Genomic DNA, 12,234 nt, shown 5'->3' on the forward strand with positions numbered 1-12,234 from the left:
ACAAATATTTTCTTCAACTCTTTAACAAAAAAAAAAAAAAAAAATATATATATATATATATATATATATATATATATATATATATATATATATTGTCAATTCTACCTTAGGGTAGCCAAGTCGAGCTGCACTCTCCATAAAGCCATGCTTGCCCAATTTCCACCAAACAGCAAACGAAGGGGGGGGGGGGAATAAAACTCCACACCAACCGCTTTCCGTTTTGTTAATTTTCTTCTTTTATTGATCCACACGGGAAAAAATATTTAAAAATCATGGAAATCCATTTCAGAAAGTAGAAAGTATGACCCCAATGTGGGTCCTCCCAAGTGCAACACTCGAGGCGTGACGCGTTTCGCGGCCAACTCCCCGCTTTTTCACAACAAACAACCTCTCCACCATACACCACTTTAAAACATGAGACTAGGAGGAGGAGAGAGGGAAAGGAGGGGGTGGGCAGGCAGGCAACATAGAAATCAAAGAAGGCCTCATTTAGTGATCTGCATTACGTGCCAAAACCATGGCAGACATCTTTGCCTAGTGAGTTTGCCTAACAGACATACAATCATGCGAATGAGCATTTTGTTCCTAGAGGTAAATTTAAAGTGCGTTGTGCATTAGCAGCTGGGGGGGGTATGGAATATTCACCACCCAAGTTTTTTACTTTATTTCTTCCGATTTTAAAGTGACTAGTGCATAATTAAAAACATCTATAACTACCTTAGTAGGATATAAATGAGTATCTAAAACCCCAAAACATGGATCTCTGTAGCTCACCCTTAATCTGTTAGGTCTTTTAGTCACTATAATATTAGTGTCCAAGGTATAATCATTTATAGTATTAGATCTCTGCTTGGTCACTTGTTTATCTATTTGTTTAATGAAGTACTTAGTGCAAAACCATGGCAGACATCTTTGCCTAGTGAGTTTGCCTAACAGACATACAATCATGCGAATGAGCATTTTGTTCCTAGAGGTAAATTTAAAGTGCGTTGTGCATTAGCAGCTGGGGGGGGTATGGAATATTCACCACCCAAGTTTTTTACTTTATTTCTTCCGATTTTAAAGTGACTAGTGCATAATTAAAAACATCTATAACTACCTTAGTAGGATATAAATGAGTATCTAAAACCCCAAAACATGGATCTCTATAGCTCACCCTTAATCTGTTAGGTCTTTTAGTCACTATAATATTAGTGTCCAAGGTATAATCATTTATAGTATTAGATCTCTGCTTGGTCACTTGTTTATCTATTTGTTTAATGGAGTACTTAGTGCAAGGGAAATCCCAATTCCAGCATAATAATTGAAATCGAGATAACATTCTAGATATATCTAACCATAAATGGAAGATTATCCCCAAATACACAACAACATTAGTAAATCGATATCCAGTTTGCAGACTATGTTTTTCTAGTTAAATCTACTTCCCAATTAGCCTCTCCTTGCTCTTCTTCTCCCCTTCTCTACTCCCCCATTACCATATGTATAGAAAAAATAGTGCAGAGCAACAAATGTGCTCCGAAGCAAACACACCATTACCAACACCATAAAAAATTGTTTAAAACACAAAAACTTTAAAACCAACTATTTGATCTCGTATATCGTTACAGAGCACTAGGAGGAAAGAGGGGGACAGAAACATTCCTTTAGCTGCCCAAAAAGGTGTATAACTCTTCATCAATGTTATGCCCGTTGGGATGTTTACTTTCAAAATCTAGTATACACCTTGTTTCTTTTTGTCTCAATTGCTTCTCCCTGTCACCTCCCCGGGGGCCCAATTCTATTTTGTATACCCCAAAGAATTTGAGGCTGTCTATTTCTTTGTTGTGACATTCATAGAAATGTTTAGCCATGGGATAGTTCACATCGTTGTGTGTGATGGCTCGCACATGTTGTTGTATTTGAATCTTTAACTTGCATTTTGTGCTGCCAATGTAGTATTTATGGCATGCACAGGTGAGGGCATAGACTACATAGTCTGTTTCACAGGTGATCCGTTGTTTGATCTCTGTTTTGTGTCCTGTCACTGGATGTTTAAAAGTGTCGCCGTCAATTGCAAATTTACATATATTACAGCGTGTGCATTTATGAAAGCCTTTCCTTTTCACTGTTAGCCAGTTTCCTTCTGTCTTTTCTTCTTCCTTGGCCATAAAACTGGGAACCAGCATATCTTTAAAGGACCTATTTCTTCTGAAAGTGACTTCGGGATGGGGTTTGAGGCTTTTGGCCAGATCTGGGTCAGTTAGCAAAATGCTCCAATGTTTCTGCAAAATGTGTTTAATATTTTTTGACTGATTGTCAAAAGTAAGAATGCATCGGGTGCTCTTTTCTCCTTCTAATCGATCTTTGTTCTTATTTCCAGCTAATAAGGTGTGTCTCTCAATTATTCTGGCTTTCAGGAAGGCTCTCTCGATGACTTTTTTGGGGTACATCTGCCTTTTGAAACCTGCTGCCGTCAATTTGCTTTCTCTATCGTAAGACTCCAAAGTGGTGTTATTTCTTCTGAGTCTCACAAATTCTCCATAGGGCACACTCCAGATCACATGTTTAGGATGTCCACTATGTGCGTGTAGAGGAGTATTAGAGCCAGTCTTCTTTCGATGCAGCTCGCAGGTTATTTTCTCATTCACAATTCTGATATTAACATCTAGAAAGGTGATTAGTGTCCGGCTGTGAGTTTCCGTAAATCTTAAGTTTTTTTTGTTTTGGTTCAATACCTTTACGTACTCTAACCAGCCCTTTGCAGTGCCTCTCCAGATAACAAACAGGTCATCGATGTATCTTAACCATAAAACCACATTTTGCGTATGTACCTGATTCCCCTCTGACCAAGCCTCAAGTTCTTCCCACGACCCCATCATAAGGTTTGCATATGAAGGCGCGAAAGTTGTTCCCATCGCCGTTCCTTGCATCTGCTTGAAATATTCATTGTTAAAGAGGAAGACGTTGTTTGTAAGGCATAGATTGATCATTTGCATCACCATCTCATTGTGTTTCAGGAAATTCAAAGATTTAGTGTTCAAATAGTGTAGGCATGCTGTTTTCCCATCCTCATGTCCTATCGACGTGTAGAGGGAGACAACATCCATCGTGGCCATTAAAAAATCTTTTTCCCAGGGAATATTTTCTATTTTACACAGGAAATCAGTAGTGTCTTTTACGTATGAAGGAAGTGTACACACAAAAGGGAACAATACCTCGTCAATGTATTTCGATATATTTTCCAATGCTGAGCCGATTAGGCACACGATTGGTCTCCCTGGGGGTTGTTGCAGATTCTTATGAACTTTGGGTAGAAAATATATAGTAGGGGTTATGGCTTTACTGATATAGAGAAATTTATATGTTTCTTCCGATATAATATATATATATATATTACACGGCCACAGTAGTTATAGTTAAGTTGCTGTTTCCATAGGAAGAACACTTTTTGGGCGGCTCCCTCTGGACGAATCCTCACCAAACTTTGCAAAACAAGTATATGGGCCACTCTGAATTTTTCTGCAAAGTTTGGTGATGTTTGGTCCAGGGTGGAAAAAGTAATAGGGGGTCCCAAGATGTCTTTTTTTCCCATAGACAGAATGGGGGAAAAACTTTGCGCATGCCTACAAGCCAAACTGCTGGACGGATTTTCACCACATTTGAGGCAGCAGCAGGGTCTTGGTCCCGAAAGTGTGGTTTTGTAAATTTGGTGACAATCGATCCAGTAGTTCCGTTTAAAACTACCAAAAAGTAGGTCTCAAAAAATGTGTGATTTCGATGTCCGCTCCGAGGTCACACTTCCCTGTTCGCTCGGTGGACAAGACAACGATTGGTTAAGGGGCTGGCGTCATGACCGTGGACACGCAATGTCTCCGCCGATTGGCTGGAGTCAGGCGTGATGTGCGTCAGATTGTTTGGATGCACCCGACATCTTGGATCCGCTGACAGCGCGGCGTCGACCAGAGGCGAAAAGCTGTTTCGGAAACTGTTTTGGTGTGTCAAAGTGCGTGGGGAGGTTCAGAGAGTAAGTAAGAGATGGGTGAAATACTGTATTTATTTAGGCAGAATGTGTTAATGATGTATTCCATATGCCGCCTTGTCCGGGATGTTTGTAATTACTGAAAATGAGGGGTATCATAAGGATAGTACTTCAGTCCGTGGTGTGTGCAGGCAACTTGAAACTGTTCTCAGGACATGTGTGGTGTTAGCGAACATTAAAATTGAGTACATGCCGTAATTTTTTTTTCTATGGGTGTGCTATTGATTTATACGGCGCCATGGGTGTGATATGCTGCGGTGGTTGTGGCCAGGGCCTAGAGTCTTGGGTGCATGGCTGTAGGCCATACTCCCAAGACGCTAGGCCCTGGCCACAACCACCGCAGCATATCACAGCAATATATACAATGTAGTATCGAACATCAATCAGGTGGTTGTGGTTGTGGGGAGGGCCTAGAGTCTTGGGTCAAGAACAAAGTTATAATCACTGAAGTTATAAGCCAACATGGGTTTTATACAGTGCGGTGGTTGTGGGCAGGACGTAGAGTTTTGGGTGCATGGCTGCAGGCCGTAGGCCATACACCGAAGAGTGTAGACCCTGTCCACAATCACTGCAGCATATCGCATTCATACATCACACCCATACAATCGATTATGTATCTGGTAGGTGTGGGCAGGGCCTAGAGTCGTGGGTGCAAATTGAGTACATGCTACAGTTAAAATGTTTCATTCTATGGGTGTGCTAAGGATTTATAAGCCACCATGGGTGTAATATGCTGCAGTGGTTGTGGGCAGGGCCTAGAGACTTGGGTGCATGGCCGTAGGCCGTAGGCCGTAGGCCATATTTCTAAGACTCTAGGCCCTAGCCACAACCACTGCAGCATATCACAGCAATGGATACACCCTTAGTATCACTTATCGATCAGATGGTTGTGGGTAGCGTGTACAGTCTTGGGTGCATGGCCAAAGGCCATGCACCCAAGAACAAGGTTATAAGCACTGGAGTTATAAGCCACTATAGGTTTTATATACTGCACACCCATACACTCAAATGTCTATGGCCTTACATCTAAGACTCTAGGCTCTGGCCACAACCACTGCAGCATATCACAGCTATAGATACATGCGTAGTATCAATTGTCAATCAGGTGGTTGTGGGGAGGGTCTAGATTCTTCGGCCATGCACCCAAGACCAAATTTATACATAATGAAGTTACAAGCCACAATGGATGCGATATGCTGCAATGGTATTGAGTAGAACCAAAAGTCTTGGTTGCTTAGCCGCAGGGTGTAAGTGGTAGGTTATACATCCAACACTCTAGGCCCTGCCTACAGTCATTGCAAAATATTACTGCCATAGATCAGACATATAGATTTGAATATATATGACATGTGTGAAATTATACTTACTGTTTCATTTGTTGAGATTCCATATATTTCTTACATGACTTTAGTGCTTGGCGGAGATATCCTTTTTAATTGCTGTGATAAAAGAAAAGAGCATGTTAGTTTTTGTATTTTATAAAGACTTATTACATTGTATAATAGACATTTTAGCTTTTTTTTACCCTCATATTTAGTTTACAAACCAGTGTACTGTGCATTTTTTTTAGTTTCTGTGTTTGTTTTTCAAATCCTTGGGTCTGGGGGAAAAAAATCCTTGTTGGATTAAAAAAAAAACTTTCTTTGCTATGCAACAAACTATTTATTTGTTTCCTTTGAGTGTTTACTTATTGTTTCTGATTAATGTTATGTATGTTGGCTTGTTGCAGATGTTTTAAACAGTTAGATACCTGTTGGCGTATTCTAACTGTTTATTTTTTGTTAAGGATCTGTGGTATTCATTTATCTGTGTGGTTGTTATACACTCTTTGGCAGTTAGATACCTGTTGGCGTATTCTAACTGTTTATAGTCTTTTACTTGAACTTTTTGTTAATATTGATGTACAGATTAGTTATTAAATTTTGGCTTTAAGAAAATTAAATACGCAATTGTAAGATTAGCTGGCAATCTCTGCTTTACATTAATGGTACTATCATTACATTCGACCCGTCCACATTTCTTTTTCATATATGCAGTGTAGTGACCTGTATTGGTTGTGGCTCCTGCGTGGTAGATTATACCTATTGTTGTAAAGGTTGTCTTACCAAGTGACACTTGACCGTGTGTTAATCCAATCAGCTTGCAGTTGTTTTTGGTACCATCTGCATTGTACCGTAGAAGCATAAGTATTATGTAGTTACTATGTGTTTGTATCAGTAAGGTGGAGCGATTATCTGAATTGCACATAGTACATAATCTGCCATGGTTTGCATTCTGTAGAAGTTGTTGAAATGGAATGGATTCACAATTAGGTATGGGTACATACACAAATCGCTCATTTGGGATTTGTTCCTGTGTCACATTGTTACAGAGAGTGCATGTATGTTTCCACATGTATGAAATCTGTAAGATTTCATTTATAGCTATGTTTTTATTTTCCAGTACTTGTAGTTAGTACATTAGAAATTCTTGTGGATCGTCTTGTGAGTCTATAGTGAATCTCACTATTCCAGCACAGTAGTCCAATTCTTGTCTTATTCCATGAACACTATACGTGTTGTCAGGATTGTGTGTTGCGTTTCTATGAAGGACTAACATGTGCAAACACAATTGGTCTGTACTGTGTAGGTAAATATGGTTAACAATTGGTGGCAATTGAAATAGAATATTCATTGCTACATTTGGATAGCAACTTACACAGTTTCATTAGAAAATTTGAATGGACCAGCTAGTTCTGTCCCTGAGTGATTTTTTCGGAGGTTCTTTTTCTTCTTTGAAGAAGTACCCGATTTACTTTCCCTAATAGGTTCTTCTTTGCTTGTGGAAATTGATGAAGTTTCAGCATCTTTTGTTTTCTTTGAAGGATTTGCCGTCAGATTCTGTTGCATTTCTGTTTGAATTAGTTTTCTTTTACCACGTTTTCCTTTTTCTGGAACAGGATATGATTTCAGATGGGGGGGTGTACAGTGAACGCAGTCTATTGTATTCTAAAATGCAAGTAATATCAGCAATCAGTTTATTCGCGTCAAAGTTGATTAGAAATAGACTGTCAAGTGTACGTAAGCGTGATAGTGCCACGTAGCTCATGACTTCTTTAAAGACTGTGTTTCCTGTATCTATCAATGCTTTGTCTAGGGCAAGACCTTGGGATTTATGAATGGTGACTGGATATGCAAGAGTTAGAGAAAATTGTTCTCTACATTCATACATGTCTTTGAAGAGAAGGAAACGAGCAGTTGAGCGCCCTATCCTTTTCACTTCTGAAAGTTTATCAAAGCGAATATTGACAAACTGAATGTTGTTGTCACGTGGGTATGTTTGAAAGCCAACAACTGTACCCAGTGCCCCATTAACTAGCCCTTGCTCCACGTCAAGGTTAAGTTTAAGCATTACTCTACAATTTAAGGATAATTTTAATATTTTTTCCAATCCAGCAGTGTTGGAGATTGAATTTAGGTAATTAGTCTTGTTGTGGCTTGCTCACACATGGGTAGTGTCATACCATGTATGTCTAGTTTGTCTGTGGAGCAAATTTCCATTATTGGTTGCATTTCCTTTTTTAACATTGTTTCATTGAATTTGAAACAGCTTGCAAGAGTTGACATTAAAGCCATACAATTGATATTTGTGTGCGCTAATTGTTCTTTAACATCAGTAGCACATGCGTTATCGCCATAAAGTGCATGAATGTGCCAGTTTTTCAATATTTCTTGAGCTTCTTGAGATAGTACACAAAATCTAATATTTTTTTAAATGTTGGCGTAAGTGAGATCTGCAAATTGACGCATGTTTTCTGTTAATTCTCTGTATTGGAAATGTTGCCAAAAGGTTCACATTTTCTATGCTGCAAACAGTTTTACGGCAGAATTTGTGTCCAAGGGTTTTAAAAATAGGTTCACCTTTCACTGGTGTCAATTGTAGAAGATCTCTGAAAACGATAATGTGTTTCCCTGCAAAGAGTTCTTCGTAGTTTGTTTTAAGTACTTCTTGAAATCTGAGGTGAATCAAAGCCAACATTAGGTTGGAGACCATGCTCACTTAATCTATTAGTAGCATTTTTATTTGTTTTAATACTCTGCATAGTTCCATTGCAGCTTCTGCAGAAAGTTTTTAATAGTCTTATTTGTTTTGGTGTTCTACTGGAAGCAGTAGTAATCGGTGTAAAGTGACACCGCCTATGTTGTAGGCAGCTAATCCCGTGGGAGCAGTTACAACAGCTGACAGTTTGTTGTTTGTCAATTGTTCTAGGAACTTGCTGATGATTTTGATTAAGAATGTTTTTCCTGACCCAGCTTCACCACTGACGTACAGCAGTATAGGTTTGTAATTTTGGCAGGTACGTTCTTTATTTTCGTGTTGTGCACCATGTGCAATTTCTTTTGTTACTTCTTCAAAAATGGTGCACTGATCTTTGTTAAGTTTTCCTTGTTAAGTTAAGTCTTCTACATTTTCTTCATAGTGACACATGGTGTTTTCCACTTCTGTCATAGCTACTTCTGTCGCATTTACTATTAGTGGCTGTCCTAGTGGTTCTTGACTTCCTGTTACAGAAGGTTGACTACTGTTGGGAATGTCCTTATCTAGTTGGGCCTGAAGTTCTTCTTCGTGTGGCTGTTCATTGTGCAACATTGTTTTGTACTGGGTAAAGTTCACATTGGTGATAATGCTTTCATTTGCTTTGAAACCATCTTCGAAGAGTCATAGTTATCTAGTATCTCTTCCTCTTTTCTCGATGGTTTAAAAAGTTGTAGCAGGGACATGTAATATAGTTCTTTCTGTTGAGGAGTTTTTAATGACAATTTGACATGATTAATTAAGCTTTGTTTGGTAAGTTTCACTAAGCTGCCTTCACAATCTATCACTCTATATCTACCTTTGCTATCATTGGGTTTAATATTATTTTTGTTTGCAAAGTTTTGAGCTATGTGGTATAGACACATGTTTTCCAAAGTGGTACTCCTGTTCGGATAGTATGTGTCCAGTAAATTGTTTTTAAAATGTCTTGGCTGTTCGGATCATTTCTGGCAATTATTTCTATGTCCTCATATGATTTCAGAACTCTTTTTCTAGATTTAGCAGGACCAAGACTTAGCCGTACTATGTTTTCTGATTTTCCATACAAAGCAGTACTGGTTAAACGATCTGCTGCTTCATAGGCACCACATTCTCTATGAGAGAGCATTTTTATGCCTAGGGTGTACAATTTCTGAGATAATGTTTTGTCTGATGATAGGTCATTCTAGAGGTCTTGAAGCTCTGTTTATTCTGCTTTTGTTAAGTAGGCTGTAACATATCGTGCAACTGCAGTGGAATTGTCTGCAATGTACTGCACATCTATGCTTGCATTCCATAAGAGGGCAATGATTGCATTGTAATCATTGATATATTGTGATTCTTCGGTTCTTTTTATGTAATAAGTGTTCTTATTAGATTCTGAAGGACTCTGTGGTGAAACATTTTTGCTAAAATACTTTTTTTACTATGGGTTCTTGTTACTATAGCAGGATTCATAGGAGCATTGTTAGCAGTACTGGTAGCCGATTTTTTGAAAAGCGTTTCCTGTTTTGTGCCACATTTTGATAGAGAAGCCAAAGTTTCAGTAGTTGAAGATTCCTTTGCTTCGCTAAATGACTGTATGAGCTGTTTTGTTCCAGCGTTCCCTACAAACTCTGCTAGAGATGGATGCTTACTTTGGACACTTTTATTTTCATTTTCTCTATTTCTACGTTCCTTTCTACGGACTTTCTTTTTGGCAGGCATTCTTTGGGGTCTGTTGAAAAAAAAGAAGGCATGGTTTGGTCTGTTGTACAATGTATGTGTGCTGTGTACATGCGTGCATGAGTTTGATGGGGAAGCTTGTTTGTGGTGGTGTGTGAATGTGCATTGGGCAGTTACAATGAGTTGGGAAGGCTATTTTTCTGTTTGTATATTACTACACTGTGCTTCAGATGAGAGTAGAAAGTGAGCTAGTGGTGAAGAGAAGCATTAATAGTAAACGTAATGGTATAAAATTAAAACAGCTATTTGTTTTGTAGTACTAACATTCTAAGGCTTCTGTATGGTATTTGTGCTCCAAAAACACAGGGATTTATGTGCCATTCTGCCTGTTATTCTTTGTTTAATAAATGGGGATTTGTGGGCAGAATGGTTCAGAAATCAGTGTTTATTATGGTGCGCAAATTTCATAAATAACCTGCACAGTCTCTTTGAGGAACAGTAAGAACATAAAAGGTAGTACTGTACTTACTTTTTTTGCGGAATTACCAGGTTTCTTCGGATATGTTGTTTGCCGTGTAGATGCTGTTGATTTTCAGGAGAGTAGTCTTCACTGCAATTGTTAAAGGAAGAAGTTAGTAACTTTGTGTGTTTAAAGCAGTGATGTTAATGTACACGTTCATTTTGCATTTTCGTCGGAGTATTCTCCTTTGATATCTCAACACAGTGCATGTGTGCATTTTATTTCACTATGTGCAGCCTTTATATGTTATTTGCAGTATGTTAGTTGAACCTTCTTCGCAAATGAGTACAATTTTCAGTTCATGAAATCCCCTTGTTTTTTTTTTAAGGTGTATTGTCTATAGCAGAGAAGTTTGTAATTGATATGTCATTATAGTAGATGGGAAAAATTTGACTACTTTCATATTATAACTATGAATGCGAAAAATCGGGAGAACCTCAGAGGGAGATGTCGCCACAGCAATCGGGAAAGTTCATTTTTCTCATACGATTGCATTGGAAGTAGCATTAATTTAGGCGATAGACAGTAAAAAATGTTGACATTTTCTAATGGAAAATCGAGTTTCGCGCCTAAATCGGGAGGGTTGTTACGGATGTACAGGTTATGCGGGAGACAGTAAGAAGTAGTGCGGTTTCTCAATGAAAAATCGGAAGTCTGCCACTTAAAGGGGGAGCGTTGGTATGTATTGGCTACCTAGATTTAATGGCAATAATTTGTTTAAATGAAATCATAAGGGTTGCACATGTTCTCTGACTAAAATATGCATACCTGTAATTTGTACTCATGCATGTGCGTATGCATGGAGCTGTAAGTAGAAATCTGTGACACTTGCACAGCAATTTTTGAAGTAGGTGCTTTGCAATGATATGCGACTTGCATTCAGAGTGATCAACAGTACATATGAAGTCCGGAACTCTGATGACGGAGTTAGATGTAGAGATCTTGAATGTGATTGCTGGATGGTTGTGTGACTGCTTAGCTGTGTCCAATGAGGGAATGGATTTGCGAGTGATGTGGAAAGGGTAGAAGGACTGGCTAAGAGTTATGTGCGGCACGTAGACCGCGCTTGTCCGCACGTCGGGTGTTTCACATACGGGGTTCTACAGCAAATCCAGCATGGAAAGGGAACTGTAGGCATCAGCCAATCAGATGTTCACATAGTTAATTTTTGTCGAAAGACGGTGCGTGTAGTGAAGATGGTAGAGGTGGAGACATTCAGGGAGTTGGTGCTCAGAGATATTTTTGTCCATGGTTTACACCACTATTCCGAAAGTAGGCATGTGGAACACAATTTTGATGTTAGAAGAGTGGAGGTGGTGTGGAGCGCTGCGACTGATTTTAAGGTTGCGGCAATTCTCTAAGTTTGCAGAGATATGCGTAGGATGACCAATCCCCATATGGTACTTTTGTACTATGGTGCTTTTCATTTGGGCTACGTGACTTCACCTATTTTGTTAGAAGATTTGGAACAGTTGGTGCAAGCAGTCATTAATATCTTTCCAACTGCGAAAGCAATTTTTTCTGGCTTACTCCCTAGAGTAAAATGGGACAACCGTTCTGTTTTCTGTCCTGATCAAAGCATTGGGAGGTGTACCATCAGTCACGGCATGCGTGCTTTCATGTTACGCGCTGATATGTTTTTCTGCACCACGAGAACATTGTTTCCAGTAATACGGCTTATTTTGAAGCAGATAGTGTTTTGTTATCTTTTTTGGGAAATGCCAGTAAAGTAAAGTAAGAAGAGAAAAAATCAAAACAACACAAAATAACAGGTGTCTGTCAGGCATCTGCCCTAAAAACAAAACAATGGCTCTTTTCAGAGCCCACCTTAAAGGGGAAAAGGGGAACAGTATTTAAATGTACAGTCGTCACGCTCAGATCCTCTACGTGTCTGCGGACATGGCGGTAGTCTGCAGGCAGCACGTATTATCCACAGGGTTTCTGGTGTGGAGATGCATGCAAATGAGAATGTGCG

This window comes from Ambystoma mexicanum, chromosome 10 (genome assembly GCF_040938575.1).
Source record: "Ambystoma mexicanum isolate Mex_15411 chromosome 10, UKY_AmexF1_1, whole genome shotgun sequence".
Classification (NCBI taxonomy): domain Eukaryota; kingdom Metazoa; phylum Chordata; class Amphibia; order Caudata; family Ambystomatidae; genus Ambystoma; species Ambystoma mexicanum.